The sequence below is a fragment of the Erpetoichthys calabaricus genome, chromosome 2, assembly GCF_900747795.2.
Source record: "Erpetoichthys calabaricus chromosome 2, fErpCal1.3, whole genome shotgun sequence".
NCBI classification, from domain to species: domain Eukaryota; kingdom Metazoa; phylum Chordata; class Cladistia; order Polypteriformes; family Polypteridae; genus Erpetoichthys; species Erpetoichthys calabaricus.
This window is the reverse complement of record NC_041395.2, coordinates 55,437,069-55,459,413: the sequence shown is the minus strand read 5'-3', so window position 1 is coordinate 55,459,413 and position 22,345 is coordinate 55,437,069. Positions and strand designations below refer to the sequence as shown.

Here is a 22,345-nt window from a genome sequence, read left to right as displayed (position 1 = left end):
AGTAGAATCAATTTACGTTACTTGCTCGATAGCAACATAACCCAAGAATCATTTGAGTGTATATAGGATATAACATAACATAGCTAAACCTTTATTTAAATTTCTGACCAGCAATTCTTTCGGTATTTTCTCTACGCCTATGTAATGCTAATAACCCATTATAAAACTTTTTGACTTAACGTGAACCGGCATACTGAGAACTCCAGACGAAGGGCAGTCCTGCCAACAACATTTATGGAATATAAAGAAGTAAATGTAAATTGAGGCAACAACTGTAGTTTTGGTTGTTATAGCGCATTTTTTCTTCAAGGAGCCTCCCCGTTACCCGTTTATAACGGACACGCCCGGCACATCGCGTGAAACACAAAGTGAGCGCGCCGCTAACTGGTTTCAGGGAATCGGCGGTGAGTCAGGTGCACACGCACGTTCCATTGCTTTGCCAGGTCGGACTCGATCCCGCCGCCAGGTGTGCACTCCCAAATGTAAATAGGCAGCATATGCTGTCCTTATCCTCCTCCCCACTCCACCTCCCCCACTTCTTACCACTACTGTCTGAAAGAAGCGTGCGCGCACAACGTCGAGTGGCCACTGACTGTTACTACAAGTCCACTTCTTGCTGGAGGGGGGTCTCGCTTCGCTTCCGATCTTCGGACCATTAAACGCACGCTCCTCTCCACAACCTTTAATTGACTGACACTACTGCCAAGAGGAAGTTGCATCCGATTTGGAGTGTTGTACCTGTACCCGACTGCGCTCTGGCTTTTCTTCACGTTTATTTTCTTGTTTGAGATGACGCGGTAGAGAAAAAGACAGAGAAAGAAGAAGGTAAGCAGCGAGCTACTATAGACGCGCATTAGAGGCGGCGAGCTCGAGAACCGACCGAAATACTGAAGAGACCGTCATTGCCTTTCCATTGTCGCTGAATGCTTTTATTTACGAATCCTGTGCATTAAACGACTTTCGCTCTACATATGTTCAGAACAGGTATGCCAGGTGTTAAATTGCGAAATAAAGTCACACGGGTGCGTCCCTTTTGCAGGCGCAACTTTCGGGGCGTTGAAGTTTTAATTCAAATTTTAGCAAAAGCTGCGCACACGTGCGTCCTTTCCGCAGGTGACAGAATGTAACAACTTTGCACTTAAACTCTGGGCTGAGCTGCCACAACTCTCTGAATACACATAATTTGGTTACATGTTCTCAGCGTGCGCGTTTTATTTAGAATTAATGCATTTTAATTACCCAACAAGAAAAAAAATATTTTTTTAACTCTTTGTCTCGATTTTGGTACCTCGTGCTAATGTTTGCCTATTTGAGTATGAGATTGAATTTCCCTCGACAGCATAAAGAACTTGGAAGATCACAAGTTGCTGCGGGTAAATTGATAGTGCCGCAGCTGTTAGCGCTGCTGTCTCACGTACCCCATTATCCCGGCTCAAAGTACTGGTCTAGGTGTTGCCTTTATAGAACCTGCAAAAATGTTTACGTGGATTTCTCTGGATATACACCCGCTTACTGTCATGACCCAGTGATGCGCAGTTTAACGTAAATGCCAACTCTAAATTGTCCGGGTATGTGTGTACCTTGGACGTACCAGTGCCGGTGCAGAGTTGGTTTGCTGACATGATGAATGAACTGAATGAGTGAAATAGTTTCAGCTGTAAGATGGTTAGTCTGAAGGCTAATTCAAGGCACTTTCTTAGGTTCTCTGTGTTCATGCTGCTTTCCTTGATAATTGCTTATAAGTGTCCCAATCGTTTGTCTTTCTTTGCGCCAGTATTTGAGTTCGAGTGAGACAAAGGGCAACATTGATTTGGGTATCTCTTATGTCACTTGCACTAGCACTCCAAAAGTTGTTTTCACAACATGTTGCTACAATCATTCGACTAATACCTGCCTTTTTATTTTTATTGGAAAAACACAAAACACAACCAAAGGAAACAAAGTAAAGTAGAAAGTTTTTCTGAACATAACACGCTACATTTGAGGAATGTTTCCGGTTAAAGCAAACTTTTCATTATACTACTGGAAGTGTGCACAGAAGATAAATATATTAAGATTCTAAATGATACAGTAGTGGTTTTTGGAGAATGAGTGCTTTTTGTGCATGATTTAAATTACCAAAGGGGTAATGTATTTTGTCAGTGTGGACTCGTGGGGTTAGTTAACCCTCTAGACTTAACGGACTTCTGAAGATAAATCAAAGTGGCTGCATGCTACACAACTTTCGGGAAGCCAAGTTCATCTTTTGTAACCAGAAGCATACTATTAAAGTTAAGTACAGTAGTTTTCGATAAAGATGGAAGCTTGCTTTTACAAAAATAATTAATCGGATGCCAGTGTTTGGTGCATGATTTGAATGTGTCTTTTCTAATCAGGCTGGACAAACCCAGCCTTAAAGCTGTTTTCCTAGACTGTGTTTAAAATGGTTATGTTTTAGCAAGTGAGGCAGTAAATGTTCATCAAATAAAAATAAACAGGACACCTTCATCCTGTTAGTTTATTTGGCCATGACTGTAAAAGTAAATGAGGGATCTTTTTGATAAAAAAGGCATGTAAGAAATGGGAGTCATAACTGCAAAGAAATCACTGTGACGACTGCCTTCCTACCTAATGGAAATAGATTAAATATCATGGTTTCTGACAGTTGCATTCGACCTGACAAATTCTTTGTTTTGAATATTCTACATATATGTATCATCACATATTCTTCTCATATGGAAATTAAAACTCCTAGTAATTCCAGTTTTATGATGCCAATTTGGAAATCATTTTGTTAATAGATATTTGTTTTGGGGAAAACAAATCATTGCTCAGGAAAACAGGATATAACATTTGCACAAATTCATTTTTGATTAATATTTTTCATTGTTAGCTGGTGTTGAGTCCAGGGTTGGTTTCTGCCTTACGTCTGATGCTAGCCCTAGTGGTTCTGAACTGGATTGAGACCGTTTGAAAATGGATCAACAATTGAGCTATAGCTCCTTACCTGAAATGTGACTTGAGAGCCTTTATGTAAAATAATTTTATTTGGCTTGGTTAGAAATCACAGAAATACTTGAAATCATTATGGGTCTTTTGTTAATGAAAGATAGAACAGTATATAATTTGTCTTCATGCAGAATGTGTGATAAACCTTCTACATTTGGAATATTCTATGTTTATTAGTAATCAAAGTTTTTATATTTTTTGAGAAAATGTCAGTGTCACCTGATGTATACATTTTATGTAATTTATTAGTTAATATGAACAGGTGAAAAAACATAATCATGAAAGGCAATCACTGTACATAAAGAGTTCATAGTCAATTTAAGGGAGTATGAAACAGAATGGGTTTTGTCAGATTTTGTAACATAAATTTAACATAAAAATACATTTCTTAAAAAATAGCATGACAGTGTTTTTATATAAGAAAATTAATTTTGACAGGTTAAGGATGTGTATTAAGTTTGGGCAAACACTTCTGTTGGTTTATTTTTTTTTTCACAGCAGCTCTATGTAAATAAGACTTTCTTACATATTCAGTCAGTTTATCATCAGCCAATTATTTAACAGGAAGCATTTGTCGATAAAGGGGGGTGGGGGGTGTTGGAGGTTTCTGGGCATCCTTTGCCCCTCAACAAAAGATAATGCCTAATCTTTGTCATGTGCTTAAAATTAATTTTTATAGACCTAATTTTTTCATAATTGGTACTCATAGATTATGATAAAAGATTATTAGATGGGAATGTACAACCTAAATGAAAAGCACACATTTAAGCACAGAGCATATAATTGTTTCAATTTAAAAATGATGTAGTGTAGCTGACTTAACACATGCAAGTGAAAGCAAAGTGAAAGTGATGTAGCCTTCTTTAAGCCACAGTTAAACTGTTTTAGAGAACTCTTTATTTCTTTTGATGCCTTGTAAGAGTTCTTGCAACACCCAAGATTATTCCGCACCAAGATTATTTTCGTCTTCTTTCATAAAGTGCACAGGTCTATATTAATTTTGTTTATTGCAGTAATTAAATTCAGTTCATATTAGGGTACAAAATGACTTCCTGTTATGTAGAAAATACTGGTTAGCGGTTGATTAGTCATAATTTCCAGATGTGTTTTCATACTCCATTCATGAACACTAGTTCTAGATTAAGGGAATAAACATGAGAGACCAGGATTCAGAAACTTTAATTAAACCTTCATTTGTAAACATTTCAGAAATTGATCTTCCAATTTGAGGAGTAGGAACTATTATTATTTTCTTACTATTTTTTTCTCATTTAAATGCATTTACTTTGACAGTTTGTTTCATTCATTAGTCGTTGAAATGTATAGCTATTTCAATAAACAGTTTACATTTGATGTTCAAGTTATATTACCTTGGGCTTTTGCATTGTAAAAAACACAATTTCAGGTAGCAAAAATGTGTAGATCAAAAAGTGAATTCAGCTATGTATTCATTCTGGTAACATTCCATATCCTACATTTATCTAATTTATTTGGTGCTTCTTTCAGTTGGTACCAAAAAGAAGTCACAATTTAAAGGTTAAATGTGTAATTGATGTGCCCTTTTTCTAACGGCATCCCAAAATGTCTTTGTATAGGTCTAATGCAGTATGTACTCTTACTATACTGTATACATGAATGGTAGCAAGTCATAGTGTGCATTGTAAAACATTCTTCAGTCAGTGATGTGATGATTTAAGAAGTGATTTGGTCTTGTCATCACAGGTGCTTGAAAGAAAAGAAAAATAACCCAAAACTACTGCGCCAAAAAAAGTCTTCATTAAGAATGATTAGATTAGAAGCACACACATCTGTCTCATCATAATACATGCAGATTGACTTTGATAAAGTGGATATTTGCATGCCATTTTTATAGCATTTAACTGCTAGCAAAGATCTGCACTTGCAATTATTGAGTTTAAATTAGGTGAAACTGTCAATCAAAAGCAGGCCTTTTGTTTTGTGTTGCGACAAATGTGGATTTAATTTGCCACAATAATAATGCTGCATGATGCAAATTACTTTCATTAGGTTTTATTTTGCATTTTTTATTTTAATTAAGATCATGCCCTTTAGATTATTCGGTGCCCTTTAAACACTTTTATTCGTTTCTTTGAGGTTATTTTAAAATAAGATCACATTCTTGAGTTAAAAAAAAAAAATTAGTAAAGGAAGTTTGTGACTGTGATTGTACTTATTTTACTTATCCCTTACCAGGAGGCATTCAGCATGTTTTATTGCTTAATAGTTCATCTTAAATGTTCCTTTAATGAAAAAGAATCCTATATTACTTGAAAATTGGGAAACATCTGTAGACCTTTGACATATTTAAACTCCAATGTGGTAGTTTGTCAGAAACTTGGTCATGAATATTCTCACTCGCCACAGGCATTTAATGCAAACTGTTTCTTAGTCAAACTTTAAACTGTGAATGAGTTCATTATTTTTAAATTTAATTTCTGAGGAGAGTTTACAATTAGGGTGGCATGGTGGCGCAGTGGGTAGTGCTGCTGCCTCGCAGTTGGGAGATCTGGGGACCTGGGTTCGATTCCCGGGTCCTCCCTGCGTGGAGTTTGCATGTTCTCCCCGTGTCTGCGTGGGTTTCCTCCGGGCGCTCCGGTTTCCTCCCACAGTCCAAAGACATGCAGGTTAGGTGGATTGGCGATTCTAAATTGGCCCTAGTGTGTGCTTGGTGTGAGGGTGTGTTTGTGTGTGTCCTGCGGTGGGTTGGCACCCTGCCCAGGATTGTTTCCTGCCTTGTGCCCTGTGTTGGCTGGGATTGGCTCCAGCGGACCCCCGTGACCCTGTGTTCGGATTCAGCGGGTTGGAAAATGGATGGATGGATGGAGTTTACAATTAAGACAATGTCAAATTGAGTTGTGTGCCATCTTTATCATAAGGTTATATTCACTGTCTTAACTTTGCTTTCCTTTTTTATTTAAAATGACACAATTTTTAGTGAATATTTTAAAGTGAAAATGGCAATGATTAAGGTACTTCTTGCAAGGATTATCTTGCACATAGTTCTTGTTTCAAGAGTAGACACTTTGAATAACTTTGAAAACCAAGTGTTCTAATTCGATTATACACTTTGATAACCTTTTGGACAAAGTTATCTTAAAGGTAACTAAGAGGGATTCTGGCATTCTCAGATACCACAAAACACCCAGAACACAGCCCACAGCCTGTCTTTGAAGATAACAAAAGGCAAAATACAGCTTTATAGCCAGGCTATTCTTTGAATTAGTATTCCAAATAAGGACCGAGGGATGCAGCTCTGATTAAATAATGCTTACTATGCAATTGGAAACTTTACATTTCTGACCTAACGGACCAATTCTCAACAAAGTAATGTATGTCTTTTAGGGTGAATTTGTGTATAAACATTGTGTTCAGTCATGTTTCCTAATACAATAATTATTCATTCAGTTCAATTTTAATATAAATAATAATTACGTTGTGACTACCTATGCAGTGTAACTATTCAGTTTCACAATGAACAGTGAATGGACAGTGAATGGTAGTATAGTGAAATATTCAGTCAGATATGAAATAACATTAAGAACTTTTGTATTAGCACTAATGATTAATATTTACTATGTTAGTTTCATATTAAGTACACTGTAAGTGCTAGGGAAGGGCACTGCTATGTAATATATCCAAACATATTATTTGAATGTTAATGAAATACTTTCTAATAAGGCAATACAAAAACTCTTATTTAATAGGCCAGAATATTGCCCCTATCCTTGCGGAATATAGGTTTAACGCAGATATAACATTTTAGAAAAAAAAACAATATTGTGGTGACATCTTAATCTGAAGTATTTTAGAAGAGGAAGCCCACTTATTAGCATCAACCAGAATTGACTATTATAATGCTTTATGGTCAGGTTGTTTAAATTTTTCACGTACTCCACCATATGTAATTCAAAACACTGCAGAAAAAATGATAACTTATTCTTATTTAATTCTGAGACATTCTAAAAATACTTTTTTCATATAAAGTTTTAAATGGTTTATGCGCAAAACTTCTTTGTGCTCCTGGTCTTTCGATACATTCTCAAGATCAAGCCTGTATAGCATTTTATGGATAAAGAAACTGGTCGCAGAAGAGCCTTTAGATATTGTTTTTAGATTTAATGCCACAGTTTATAAACTCCACAGAAGGGTCTGTTGTTCTTTTCTAAGACATTTATTAAAGAATTTGTGTTTTATTCACTGAAAATGATTAGTTTTCGTGTTACTTAAGATTATTTAATTCCTCTTACAGTGTTTGTTATGAAATTAGTTCCTTGATCATATGGTTAAAAATATATTTTGTAGTAATGGTCTAAACATCCATGTTTAGAACATGTCACTCAGTATTAGTTAAAATAAGACATTTAGAAGTTTTTAAGAATGCAGAGTGTTAACAAGAAAGTTGATTGTTAAATTTAATTAGAAAATGGTGTGAGAGTAGTACATTGATCCATTCATGTTCCATGCCTGTTTTTCCTAGTTGGGTAGAGAAACAGTGCTCAGCATTCTATGGAATGACAAAAGACACTAGACTGATAATTAAATATGACATGAATTAAAAGCTAGAATTGGCCTCTAATAATTTGGTTGAAGAAATAACAAGTAATCACAGTGGCAGTGACTGCACTGTCTATATATAACATGTGTAGCACACTTTTAAGTAAGCAATCTGTTCTTTAGCCTCAAAATAATAAAGCAAGCTTTGTCACATAAATGGAAATTGTATTAATTATTAGATCATGTATAGCCTTCAATTCATAATTGTTTTATTGTACTGTAACTGCACTCTGTATATACTATGCATAATTCACTATGGATTTTGTATCACAAAATGATTGATTAGAGGAAGGAAAATATCATTGGTCAAGGGATGCATTTACATTTCAACCTGTTGTCACAGGAGGCTGGGGGTCAGACCCAGGCGGGACGCCTGGAAGAACTGGGAGGTGTGCTAATACGTCCCCCGGGCCACGAGGGGGCAACCGCCCTGGATGTTGAGGGGACCATGGGAAAGGAGCAAGGAGGCTCAAGCCCACTGGGCCCGTGGTTACCGCCAGGGGGTGCTCTGAGTGTCGTGGATCCTGGGAAACATGCACTTCCGCCACACCTGGGAAGGTGGAGGAAGATCCTTCCAGCGATGCCCAGAGTGCTTCCGGGTACAAGGGCAGCACTTCCGCCACACCAGGAAGTGTTGCCGGAAGGACGTCATCAGGCACCTGGAGCACATCTGGGTGGAAATAAAAGGGGCCGCATCCCTACAATCAGGGAGCTTTTCCCAAAGTTACTTCCATGATTTTGTCTCCAAATTTCTGGTTTTAGGTAACAGAAAGGTTAAACCAAACCAAGGTGAACATTAGATAACTATATTGTATATGTCAGCCTTCATAACTATGTCATAAACTAAGCCAAGCCAGTGTTTGTGTTTTCAAGTCACAACTAGTAAATTTTAATTTTGGAATGAGTGAGAAGCTCATTTCAATGCCATTGTAGACTAACTGCAGATAGTAATAGCCACTTAGTTGAAAACATCTTGATTTTAATTTACCACAACTTTAGACTGATTACATTCTGGGAATGAATGTACAAACTAGGATTCCTTATCAGGTATAAGTGTTGTTTCGATTAGCCAGCAATCCATCTCACTATTATTTCTGACTCCTTTGTTCATTGTAACTTGTCAGCTATGTTAACTGCAAGGTGCTTAAAGTTAGATATATTAGCAGAACTGATAGACTGGTTACATAGGTTTATTTCTAAATGTGTGCTATAATTAAAAATTTAAAATACCATTAACAGGTGCCTAATATTCTATGTTTGTCTTTAATAAGTTCCAGGATCTTACCCCCTGCCCTTTATTATGTTGAACTGTGTGGGATTTTTGCGATTTTTTTTTTTTTCTGTTCTTCAGATTTTAAAAATTCTCTCTACCATTTTACCTTGCTATATTTATGCCCCACTTATCATGCAGGCACTCTGTCATACAGGTTTTAAACTTGCTGTATCCATATTGTTGATTACATTATAAAGTAATTTTTATGATGTTATTTATTAATTTTGACAAAAAGTCTCATTTGTTTCTTTCATATGTGTATGAAGTATTCCATCAGGTTCAGAGTGCTTTAAAAATTTCCCCTCAGTGAGAGGTTTTCTTTTTTTTATTTTAAATTTATTTGAAGAAAATAACGTTTCAAGACTTTCTTTGTTGTATAAGTTAGAAACATTACATACAATCAAACTGAACTTGGCAAAACAGAATACAATCCCCACCCCAGACAAAGAGAGGAGAGCCAATAGCAAGAGCAAATCTTTAAACACGAAGAAGGGAGAATGTCCTTTTCCCTGATATAAATGCTTATTCTAAAATGTTATCAGTTAGATCTTGCCATATTTCAAACAAGCTTTGAACAGATCATCTAAGTGAGAATTATTTTTTTTTTTCCATTTTCAATTCGTACAGAACATCAATTACCCAATGACTTATAAAAGGTGGATTGGGATTCTTATAGTTAAGCAGGATAAGTCTATGTGCTAGTAGTGTGGTATAGGCAATTACAATCAATTTGTTCTTCTTCACTCCAAGCCAATCTGGGAGTCCACTAAACATAGCTGTTAATGGATTAGGAGTGATTGTGACACCAAGGCTGTCTGATAGGATTCAAAGATTTTTGTCCAGAATTATGTTAATTTGGTGCACACCCCAAAACATGTGGCACAGTGAGGCTGGAACTGGATTGCAATGTTCACAGGTTGAATCTAGCCCTGGATACATTTTGGACAATTTTAAAAGTGAAATGAGAGTGATGAAAGATTTTAAGTTGAATGATTAAATGTTTTGCCCATATGGAGCTAGTGAGAGGTTTTCTGTTCCCTTTTTATTTATTAGCCTGTAGGGTACCTAATTAGGATGTTCTTAAATAATATGGTATTGAGTAAAACTTTTCATGACCTCGAAAAACTATAATTGTCATTTTCTAAGTGAATGTACTCTTCATGTAGTTATCAGGTTTGATTGTAAAGCTTACAGCTGTGGTTATTCATCTCGAAAATAGTTATGTTCTCTTGTCATATCAGATTTACTACCCTCTTTCCCATACCATTGAAGAAAAACTTTACAGTCCTTTTTAAAAACATAACTGGCAGTTTCATCTACTCTAAGGATGCACCAATACCATTTTTTTGTTGCTGATATCGATACCAAATACTTCTTGAATACTTTAGGGTGATAAGTTACATTTATTAATAAGAAATGATGCTATATTTTTAAAATCATATATCAAGGCTTTACATTTTTATTCAATAAACTAATGTGAATGAAACGTGTGTTTTTTGTTCAAGGAAGAATAGCATTTAATAATTAAAATTAACAAGAACACTTGTATTTTTAGCATTTAACCGACATTGAACACAAACTCTTTTAACAAGCAAGAATTTCTGTAAACAAACAAACAAAATAATCTTGAAGCACAATTGTAATTCTTGGCAACTGAAATAAATATCTAGCCTAACTAGGCTTTTCCAATGTTTTTTCAGAAAAAGTGACATTTCATTTCTATCACATACCAATCTGTTTCTTCTCTCTTCTGTAACTCTTTGACACTGCGCTTAAAAGCCATGTATTCTTTAAAGCTGTACATTGTGTTGACACAAACTTTTAAATTAAAGCAGCCAGCTATTTAGACTTTGTTACTTTCCCCATCTTGAAGAGCACTTCTGATCTTGGGATATAAGGTTCAGACAGGTATGGCACATATCAATCAATGCGCCTGAGGACATTAAGTCTCTGCTACTGGATAGCTTTGTTTTGCTGCATTCACATACTCACAGACAGATGGTAAATTTGAGTTGTAGAGTCGGAAATACCATGTGAACGCTCCAGAAACTTGAAATTACAACTCAGACAATTAGGATAAAACAAAATAAAAACAGATTTACATATGTAATCTGTAAATCTAGATTGAGTTGTCTCACATCTGCTTTCAAATGAACTTGCAGTGGTTGCCAAGTTTTCCATCACTCATCATTTTTAGGTGCACTTGCATATAATGAGGGAAGCACCTATTGTGAATGCCCATGTCTGTCTGTCTGTCCGTCTGTCTGCATAAAACAACACTGCCCAGTGGACTAATTTTGTTGAGATGTGGCGAACTTGTTTTTCAAAGAAATTTCTTGAGATATTTCAATTTTCATTCAGATATCTCAAGCAGATTGTGCTGTATGAAGTTTTAAAATGACACAATTTCCCATTGAAAATTAGTGGAGAATTTGTCGAGTTATCAATATTAAAACAGAGGAACCTTCTGTGGAACTTCAAGTAGGAATTAGTTTACTGTTTCAGTTTTACTTTGAGAGTGGTTACTTGAACTTGTATATTTTAAATATTTTTTTTTCACTCATCTGACAGCTGTTTGGGTGCCCAATGCAGTTCAGTCAAACAGTGAGCAGAGCACGCACATGCAAACAGCTCACCTAGAAGCACCCTTCTCCTGCTGCTTTAGGTAAGTTGACTAATAGAGTAGAAAAAGGGTACTTCTCTGGAAATAAATGAAAGGGAAAGCAATTATGGAACCATACATATGTATGGTTCACACATACATGTGAATTTCCCCTTGGGATTAATAAAGTATCTATCTATCTATCCATAGAACTGAATTGATTGCAGATTATTATTGCAAAGAACTGACATTCTCATCCTGCTCTTAAATGGTGTTTGAACTAATTAATAACACGGGAAAGGGGCAGCTACTCTAACTGATATAAACGTAGGACGGGTTTAAAAATGAACAGTGGCGTTGGGATGTGGGAGGCTTCAGTGACTTTTAAGAACCTGATCTGGTGCCCAATCCTTGAACTTTTATTCCCAGATATACATGAACAGCCATGGCAAGCCCATGATCTTCTTGCCCATTGTTTACCATTTGTATTCTGGTTATACAGTACACCCCCAAAATTCGTGGGGGTTACGTTCCTAGAGCACCCACAAATTGTGAAAAACCGCAAATTTTGGATGTGGTTAAAAAAATGCCTATTTTTGTAGTTTAAACCCTAAATATGCCACCAAAATTCTTTAATTTCAGCATTTACATTACCTAAAAATAAAGAATGTAAAGGTAAGCCCGTCTATTGTACAGTACTGTACTGCTATGTCTCCCGCAGTGCTAGAATGTAAAATACCGATGTTACCGCTATATGTACTGTAATTCATGCAAGCGTGTTTTCATTGCCAGAAGCCTTAGACGGTGCCGGGCCTTTCGGCGGCATCTTGGGACTTTAACCCTTAAACTGCTACATACTTGGGGGTTAATGCATCCATGTACACCAAATACTTTTTTGCTGCACTTTTTAAGTAGACGTCACAATTCACAAAGAAAAAGTGAAATTTTAATTGAACACATTTTTTTTCATGCAAAGAACATCACGATTACTGCAATACTGTTAATTTTACACACTGCTAATGAACTGTAAAAACTATTTAAAAAACTACTGGAACAATATGTACAAGGTGCAACTGACACCATGGATGAAATTCAGTAAATCACTGAGCCAACTGCACTCGAGTTGGCTGCACGCAAGCACACAGAGGTAAGCGCTGATACTTGCAGGCCAGTCTAGTGCAGCGGCTCAATCCCAGGGACAGTGAGGACTGCAGTGCTGCAGGGTGTCATGCTTGGGTCACAGAATTGCACAGAAGCACAGGAGATTGTAGAGACAGGAACTTTATTCAAACATGTCTCTTTCAGAAGTTAAACGAGCTCAGTATGCAGTTAGTTCTCGATTAAAGAATAGACAAACATCATAGGGGAGCACAACGGGAGCGGGACCTCCAACAGGAGCAGAGGATGTCTGGGGGAGGAGAGAGAAACAAAGCAATCAGCCAAAAAGGACAGTTGCTGTTCAGGCTTTTAAGTAAGCGTAGTGTTTCGCGAGAAGAATATCATGCGACCAGAGCAGCCACAAGAAAGCCCAGCAAGTAAGGGAACAATGTGAAGGTAGTCTATCAGCGTTTTGTTTAAGAGGAGTTTTTTGAGGCGCGTCCGTGTCTTCTAGGGGTGCGTTCAGCCCCCCTGCTCACAAGGGGCTGGCAGTGGTCATGAGATGGCTGCTCAATGAATGTACGGCACTGACTGATCAGCTCCTGCATGCTCACACATGGCACTAGGAAACGACTGTAGCCTGTTGTGGCAGTTTACGGGTTAAGAGGAACAGAACGGAAAACACAAGAACACTCAGCTGGAGATGCATCATAGTCAATCAGTAGCAAGGAGAAATGAATAGTGCTGTAGTGGTCTGGTGCCGCTAAGATTTACACCGTTGAGAAGACCGCGATTTATTTATTTTTAAGGTGGAGATTCCAGGGACACACCCAGCCTTGGCCCGACTCACAGAGACAAAAATAAAGCAAACCGGTAATCAAACAGCAAATAAAGAACGTAATGAAAACAAATGAAATAAATGAAAACAACAATTTACGGCGATTACACATTAAATACAACAAAGCACAAACAAAACACACATAGTAAATCATGAAAAACAGCAACAGATGAAATGTTATGATGAAAATAGATTGTCTAGAGATCCGCACGTTAAATGGGAATGTAAATATAGTCCTACCGCTAGTTCCTGAGATGGTGAAGACGGGTGGACGGGTTCAGGAGCGCTCCTTTCTTTGCAGGATGGCCATGAATCCACCTGCATTCCTCATTTACACAGGCAGGTGGCAGACAATCCAGATGCCAACCACGAAACGATCTAGGACAAAACGAATAAGTACAGGTAACCCAAGAGAAGGCAGACATAAAGGAACTTGAAACACAAATTACAAAAACTTTTTTTTTTTTGCTTTTGGTCACCGGCCCCCTTTTTAAAAGCCACGCTGACATCCTTTGACCCCCCAACAGCCCCAGCACCCTCAGCCTAAAACCAATCAGAACCACTGCAGGGACTGCTGGGAGTTGCAGTTTCAAATTCTATTGGCTACTTTCACCATCCCAAGTCACGTTTTCCTCTACGGTTGCTTCCCGTTCGCTCTGCAGTGCAGTATTGCCACGAAAAAAGCCATAAAAATTGCGGAGGATATTTGCGGTTTCCGCTAACAATTATTAGATAGGTTCTAAGGAAAAATCAGTGAATGACTGAGGCCGCGAACTCTGAACCGCGACTTCGCAGGGTCTACTATATAATAAATCAGTTCTTTTCCAAGTTCTTACTTATTTATGCCACTGTAATAAATGAATGTGTATTAATTAATGTTAATAGCTATATGGGGAATTTATTTCAGTTGTTTTTCTCCTTTCATAGGCTAATATCAATACTGATTTTATTACTATCATTGATCATTTTGTTTTAATAGATATTTTTCCATTGGTAGTTATTGGATACACCTCTTGATATACTTTTTAAAAATGTTTTAAGAAAATTGAACAACATTCACAGACTCTCCACCACTAGCATAACATTTTTATATCACTTGAATTGCAATCTGCTGCATATGAAAGCTGTCAAGCCACCACAACCCTATTTGTGCTCCGTTTTTTAAAAAGCATATTTAATGTAGTCTTTAACACATATAATTGCATTCTATTATTGCTATTACTTGTGAGTATGACTCATTGTTGTTAAACTATTTACTAAACAAAAATGTAATAACTGACTGTTGGGTGAAGTAAATAAAAAATGTGAAATGCTCCAACTTTCATATCAGTTAACTTAGCAACCAAATGCATCTGAATATTACATCATGCATACATTGTCTAACTTGTTTTATATTCAGATTATTGTCATTATCTCTGTATGAGAAAATGATTTTAGGCAATTACTAGTGATGCACCGATATGGAAATTCTGGGTGATACTGATAACCAATGTTTTTGTCCATCTTTGCCAATACCGATAACCAATGGCCGATATTTTTTTTTTTTTTATTCAGGTATGAATGTTTTAGGTATGCTGAAAATATATTGTGCATTATCAAAGAAACAACAGTAGCATGTGAAACATAGATTAACTTTTTATTAACTGTTCTTTGGTATATAAGCAGCCAGTACTTTATGCGGGGGAAAAAGAGCAAGATATGGCTCATCTCTATAGAAAAAATACTCCAGGTCATGTACAAAAATCTGCTTAACATACCCATTCTGAGTAACTTAAGCACATCAAGACACCATGCCATTACATAACATGGCATTGGGTATATTAACAAAAAAAATGAATGCATATTCTTTGTGCTATAATCAGACATATATTACTTTTAAGTAAAACTAAAATAAAGCATACAATGAGGACAGTAACCCTGGGCTTAAGAATCAGAATCAACTTTATTGGCCAAGTATATATACACATACAAGGAATTGGACTCCGTTTTTTCCTTGCTCTGTGTGTGCTTAGAAAAAAAAAAAAAAAAAAGGGATGAGATACTGGAATAAACACAGATTATGGAATATAGAATAATGAAATGGGTAAGCAGTTACATTATGTACACATGGAGACCAGTTCAGTACAGTGGATCACTGTTGTTGACTGGTTTATTACACAAATTGTCTCTGATGCTGTAAGATTGACTTAAGTGTTCATGAGAGTGATGGCCTGAGGGAAGAAACTGTTCATATGTCTGGTAGTTTTGGCGTACAGTGCCCTGTAACGCCTACCAGAGGGAAGTAGTTGAAAAAGGTTATGATCAGGGTGTGATGGATCTGCAATGACGTTTCCTGACTCGAGATCTATATAAGTCCTGAATGGAGGGCAGATCAGCACCAATGATTTTTTCTGCAGTACTGACTGTCCGTTGTAGTCTGTTTCTGTCCTGTTTTGTGACTGAACCAAACCAGCCTATGATAGATGAGCAGAGAACAGAATGAATTACTGCAGAGTAAAATTGGATGAGCAGCTCCTGAGGCAAGTTGAACTTTCTGAGCTGACGCAGGAAATACAACCTCTGCTGGGCCTTTTTGACAATTGTGTCTATGTTTGGTGCCCACTTCAGATCCTGAGAAGTTGTGGATCCCAGAAACCTAAAGTTTTACACAGCAGACACAGTGCTGTTGAGTAGTGTGTGAGGGGGCAACACAGGGGTCTCTTGAGATGCAGTCATTTGTGTAGAGGGAGAAGAGCAGAGGGGAGAAGACACATCCCTTGGGGGTGCCAGTGCTGACTGTTCCTGTGCTGGATGTGATTTTTCCCAAGTTTCACTTGCTGCTTTCTATCTGTCAAGAAGTTTGTGATCCACTGGCAGATGGAGGCTGGTACAATGAGCCAAGTGAGTTTGGTATGGAGGAAGTTGGCTTCTTTAAAAGTACAAATGGTAGGTTTTTCTTAACAAAAAGAAGCATTTCTTCCTTTTCACCAGCAAGCCCATTTCTCTTTTTGTTTACTATATTTGACACAGCTGAAAAAAAGGCATTCACAGTCTACACTGGTACAAGGTGCTGATAGGTACTTGATCGCTGCCTTGGCCAAGGTTGGGAAACGGGCTGTATTGCTTTTCCAATACTGGAGGGCGCAGTTATTTCTGGAAACAGTAGTATTTCAGCAGTGACATTAAGTTTATTGGATTAACAGAAAATATGCAATATGCATCATAACAAAATTAGACAGGTGCATAAATTTGGGCACCCCAACAGAGATATTACATCAATACTTAGTTGAGCCTCCTTTTGCAAATATAACAGCCTCTAGACGCCTCCTATAGCCTTATAGCCTGGAACCCCTACAGATTTTATTTTTTTCTCCAGCCTTCTGGAGTTTTTTTTTGTTTTTTCTGTCCACCTTGGTCATCGGACCTTACTCCTTTCTATGTTAACTAATGTTGTCTTATTTTAATTTCTTATTTTGTCTTTTATTTTTCTTCTCTTCATTATGTAAAGCACTTTGAGCTACTGTTTGTATGAAAATGTGCTATATAAATAAATGTTGTTGTTGTTTTGATGAGTGTCTGGATTCTGGATGGAGGTATTTTTGACCATTCTTCCATACAAAATCTCTCCAGTTCAATTAAATTTGATGGCTGTCGAGCATGGACAGCTTGCTTCAAATCATCCCATAGATTTTCGATGATATTCAAGTGAGGGGACTGTAATGGCCATTCCAGAACATTGTACTCCTCCCTCTGCATGAATACCTTTGTAGATTTCGAACTGTGTTTTGGGTCATTGTCTTGTTGGAATATCCAACCCCTGCATAACTTCAACTTTGTGACTGATGCTTGAACATTATCCTGAAGAATTTGTTGATTTTGGGTTGAATTCATCTGACCCTTGACTTTAACAAGGGCCCCAGTCCCTGAACTAGCCACACAGCCCCACAGCATGATGGAACCTCCACCAAATTTGATAGTAGGTAACAGGTGTTTTTCTTGGAATGCGGTGTTCTTCTTCCGCCATGCAAAGTGCTTTTTGTTATGACCAAATAACTCATTTTGTCTCATCAGTCCAAAGCACTTTGTTCCAAAATGAATCTGGCTTGTCTAAATGAGCATTTGCATACAACAAGCGACTCTGTTTGTGGCGTGAGTGCAGAAAGGGCTTCTTTCTCATCACCCTGCCATACAGATAGATAGATAGATAGATAGATAGATAGATAGATACTTTATTAATCCCAATGGGAAATTCACATTCTTCAGCAGCAGCATACTGATACAATAAATAATATTAAATTAAAGAATGATAATAATACAGGTGAAAAAATGTTCTTTGTGCAAATTGTGCTAAATTGTAGAACGATGTACAGATGCACCATGTGCAGCAAGATGTTCTTGCAGGTCTTTGGAGGTGATCTGTGGGTTGTCTGTAACCATTCTCACAGTCCTGTGCATATGCCACTCCTGTATTTTTCTTGTCCTGCCAGACCTGCTGGGTTTAACAGCAACTGTGCCTTTGGCGTTCCATTTCCTGATTCTATTCCTTACAGTTGAAAGTGACAGTTTAAACCTCTGAGATAGCTTTTTGTAGCCTTCCCCTAAACCATGATACTGAACAATCTTTGTTTTCAGATCTTTTGAGAGTTGCTTTGAGGATCCCATGCTATCACTCTTCAGAGGAGAGTCAAAGGGAAGCACAACTTGCAATTGACCACCTTAAATACCTTTTCTCATGATTGTTCATACCTGTCTATGAAGTTCAAGGCTTAACGAGCTAATCCAACCAATTTGGTGTTGCAATTAATCAGTATTGAGTAGTTATATGTATTCAAATCAGCAAAATTACAAGGGGACCCAAAATTTTATACAGCCAGTTTTTCACATTTGATTTAATTTCGTACAACTAAATACTGTTTCACTAAAAATCTTTGTTTGGAAAACACCCCAGTACTCAGATGTTCCTAGGAAATGAAAGACATACCACTGTTATCTTTTTTGTTGAAAATAAATTATTATGCAGTCTGAGAGGGGTTCCCAAACTTTTTCATATGACTGTAATTTGTTATGGTGGTTCTTCAGATAGGTAATTACATTTGTGGTATGTAAAGATTCAATTCTGCAGCCTCCTCACATTATCTCATTTTTGCAAGTAGAGCAGATAGCAACTCTGTTATCTTCCTTTTTCAAGGAAAAATATGACCACATGGCTGGCATACTGCTTTACTAACGATATCTGCCCAATAAATAAACAACGCGCCTAGTGCTCCTGTCAGCAAAGCTAGGAAACCTTGTGGCATTTTTTTTTTTTTTTTGTGAGCACAAGGGGCTGCGTTTGCATGCATGTTTTTCTGTAGCTTAATGTCTACCTCGCCGAAGAATGAAAGCAACATTTAATTATTTAGTGAACTGGCAGTGTTGACAGGCCTGAATTATATCAGTTGGCTGTATCGGTTAAAATGTACACATCTGACCAATTTTCGATGTCGTCATTTTTAATGAACATCGGCCAATAACAATACAGTTCCCGATATATCGTGCATCTCTAGCAATTACTGATTTATATCCATTCACTTCTTTGCAAACTGTTATATTTTACTCCCTGTCCTTATTTAAATTTTCTGACACTTGAACTTGGAGTCCATTACTCATTTTGTTCTTGCTGAAAGCCATAAGATGAAACACATACCGAGTATGATGCGGTATTGGCCCGATTCGAGTAAAAAAGTAGGCAAAAATTAGTGTTGGTGCATTCCTAGTTTCTGCTTTTTTTTTGTACCATTCATGTCTTTCATATTTCATCACAGACCTGTCATGTGCAGTGCAATGTACTTATGAAGAACTGTAGAGCAGCCTGGAGTCTTCCTGTGAACATGAACCACTTATCCGTGGAGATGTACAGTATATTAGATGTTATTTGCAAAACAAGTGAAATTTAATTTTACATATTTTATGTATATACCAGTTATAGTCAGTGAATGTGAATAAAATGAATCATAAGTGAAGTCTCTTTAAACTTTACTAATTCGGAGTCCAATGAGGGCCATACCATTATGCTTACCAGGTCCTATAAGGGCAATAACTTTCTGCTTACCATAGTTTACCCATCTTTACTACAGAGTACTTTCAATGTGTACATTTCAGTATAGAGAATTGCACTGCCTCAGAGTATAGCATGATACCTTGTGAATTATTTGCTAGCTAAATGTAACTCTAATGTACTAAAAAAATTTTCAACAAAAGCAAAAACCGATGAGTGTACTGTGTAAAAACTGTGTTTTAATTTTCCTTGTGCTAAGTGGAGTATTTAAGTAATTCAGAAAGAGTAGTTTTCAGATTGGCTGTTATGTTCACTTATCACCTACAGGAACAGTTTGGTAATGTTTTTGGTTGGATATCTTCTGCCATAATTAAACAAACCAAAACATTCTGTCCAATAAGAAAGAGGATCCTTTTCTTTTTCAAATGTAGACTCTTCTCCAGAATATGTTTTTCAATCTGAAAGAATCATTTATCTTTTAACTCTGTATTCCTTGAACTTCCCCTGGCAGGGAGGGTAGCGTTTCACTGCTGATTTGTGGGATATTTGATGGAAAAATTCTCTATGAAGAGATGCGAACACAGTCAAAAGGAAAGAATTAAGTAGGCGCATCACGCTATAATTCTTGTTCTATCTGTCACGCATATTATAGAATATTGTGCAGGAGAAAAAAAAACCTGGCGATATTGCTTGTGATTCATCAGACATGTTACAAACAGCCAGTTTATTACTGACACCAGCTGCTGTGTTTAGGTAGCTAAAACTAGAATATGTAATGTCACTGCCAGTGTTTTTGTGTAAATCAGAGCATTGTGAAATCTTACATGTTTCATAAATGGAACAACTGAATTTATTGTCATTTTGTAATGATTAAAGAGTGATTAATTATTTTTATCGTTTAGCAGCCTTTTTTCCAAAGCAATTATAAATGATATTTGAATGATTAGTATACAAGTTTAAAATTAAAAGCACAAAAAACAAGGGATGTGGATTTTACACTATTTATTTTTCAGCAATGGTCTATGAGTTTAAGTATGAATATTTTAGCAGTTTTGAGAGTCAAAGTTTGTTAAAAGCCATTTACATCTTTGACATGAGTGCTACATCCCAAGAAATTATCAAAGTGTTATAAACAATTTAATATGAAACATATGTCTTAATGTTCTGCTTACCTCATATGTATAAGTGCTTCTAGAATTATTTATCTACAATTGAGTATTTTGGAATTTTTTTTTTTTTTATACGAGTACAATCAAATCATAATTATTGGCTTGCATAGCAGTTCTACGAGAGGAGAGTGAATCATTTCAAATTTCAGTACTCCGTGTATGCATTTCATAAAGTGTTTGTAAAGGCTGAAATTCCTACCTTCTTTGTTGTATAAAGGTAGCATTTTTACCAGTCCAAATCCTGGCTGAATTTAGAGCATGTAGTTAACTATTTGAATTTGAACAATCCTCAATGGCTCTGATTTTCAAACTATTTAGCTGTATCTTCCAAAGTAACATGAGACATGCTTTAATTTGCCTTTTCATTGATGTTTAGTGAAAGCTCCCTGCTGTTTGCTTTAAGTGGCCTTATGTGACTGACAGTCAATTATGGCCAATGAAATCCAGAGTAAGTCATTAACAAGTAATGAGGCTTTGGTATTCACTCTCAGTTCAAGAAGAGAAAGCGAACTGCTGGATGAAATGACAATGTAAAGCCACAGAATTAGACACCGGTAGCAAGGGATAGTTGCACATGCACATGAATCATCCCTAACTAATACAACAATGGCGTGACTTTAAATAATAGTTGTTAAATATACCGGCAACTGCAAGCTTGCCTTTACTTTATACACAAACACTAGTGTGGTGAAAATCAACATTAAATTTATTTTAGTTTTAATTAACAAAATGATTATTTTTCATTTATGAAATGTTTTGATTTAGTGTTTGTTAAAGGGAATAATACTGCATAAAACTCTAATGCTTTTCATGAGCAGTGGGTAAAAGGAGTCCTTACTGCCATTTGAAACTCAAAAGGCCCTGACACAATGTGCAGAAGTAGCAGATAAGCAAGAGAAAGAACTTGCTCTGCCATCAGATCTATCTGCCATCAAATCTGTACTTGCTTCCATTATAAGTAGAACATCAGAACAATCTAGACGAGAACAGGATATTCGGCCCAACAGAGCTTGCCAGTCCTATCCATTTAATCCACTTAATTCTCCTAACTAGTAAATTATGATGCTGATAACAAGTGATTCCCTTTTCTGCTTGTTAGTTGTTTTGAGATTCTTATTACCTTCTTTTTTGGGAAGCACAGAAAAGCTTCTTTTAGTTTGTTATAATTATAATATTTTATGTTTTAGCTGGTACCAGTTTCCAAGGAGACTTTCATTTATAGTATCTGTTTAATTGAATTCTTCAAGGTCATATGGTGACACAGAGGCAGGAACTGTAAACATTGTGGTTTTAATGCATGCATTAACCACTACATGGTGCTACTTGAGCTAAGAGCTGTTTAATACAACCATCAGCTACCTTTCACTCATAGTCTTTCAGGCCTTTTATGTGGCTGACATCCACCTGTCTTGAATGATTCTCCTATCTTCCTGCATTGCCTATTTTCTTAACCTAGAAATGCCTAGAATATGAAATTCCTCTATCACTTGTGAAATACTGGTAAAATTTTAGGAAAAAAATCCTTTTTGCTTTAAGTGTTGCAAAGTAATTGCAAACAACATTACTTCCATTACAAGTGATAAATTATGATGCATTATACTGATAACAGATGATTCAATTTTCTGCTTGTCCACGCTTCTGTTATTCAAGCATACCCAGTCTATATAAATGTCTGATGTATTTTGGGAGTCAATACTCCTTCTTCAAGGCCATGGAGTTAAAAGCATATACAGGTATTGAGCAAAAAAGTGACAAAAACGTTAAACAGAGAAATGTTGTGGAAAAA

At 36.7% G+C, this 22,345-nt stretch overlaps 1 protein-coding gene across 1 annotated transcript in view; it reads left to right on the top strand.

Annotated features, from left to right (window-relative positions):
- Positions 1-569: 569 nt before the first annotated feature.
- shank2b (SH3 and multiple ankyrin repeat domains 2b) overlaps positions 570-22,345 on the top strand; it is a 971,122-nt gene continuing 949,346 nt past the window's right edge. Inside the window, exon 1 of the mRNA XM_028793812.2 lies at positions 570-825. The gene's annotated coding sequence lies outside the window, so the exon portion shown is untranslated. The remainder of the gene's footprint in view (positions 826-22,345) is intronic.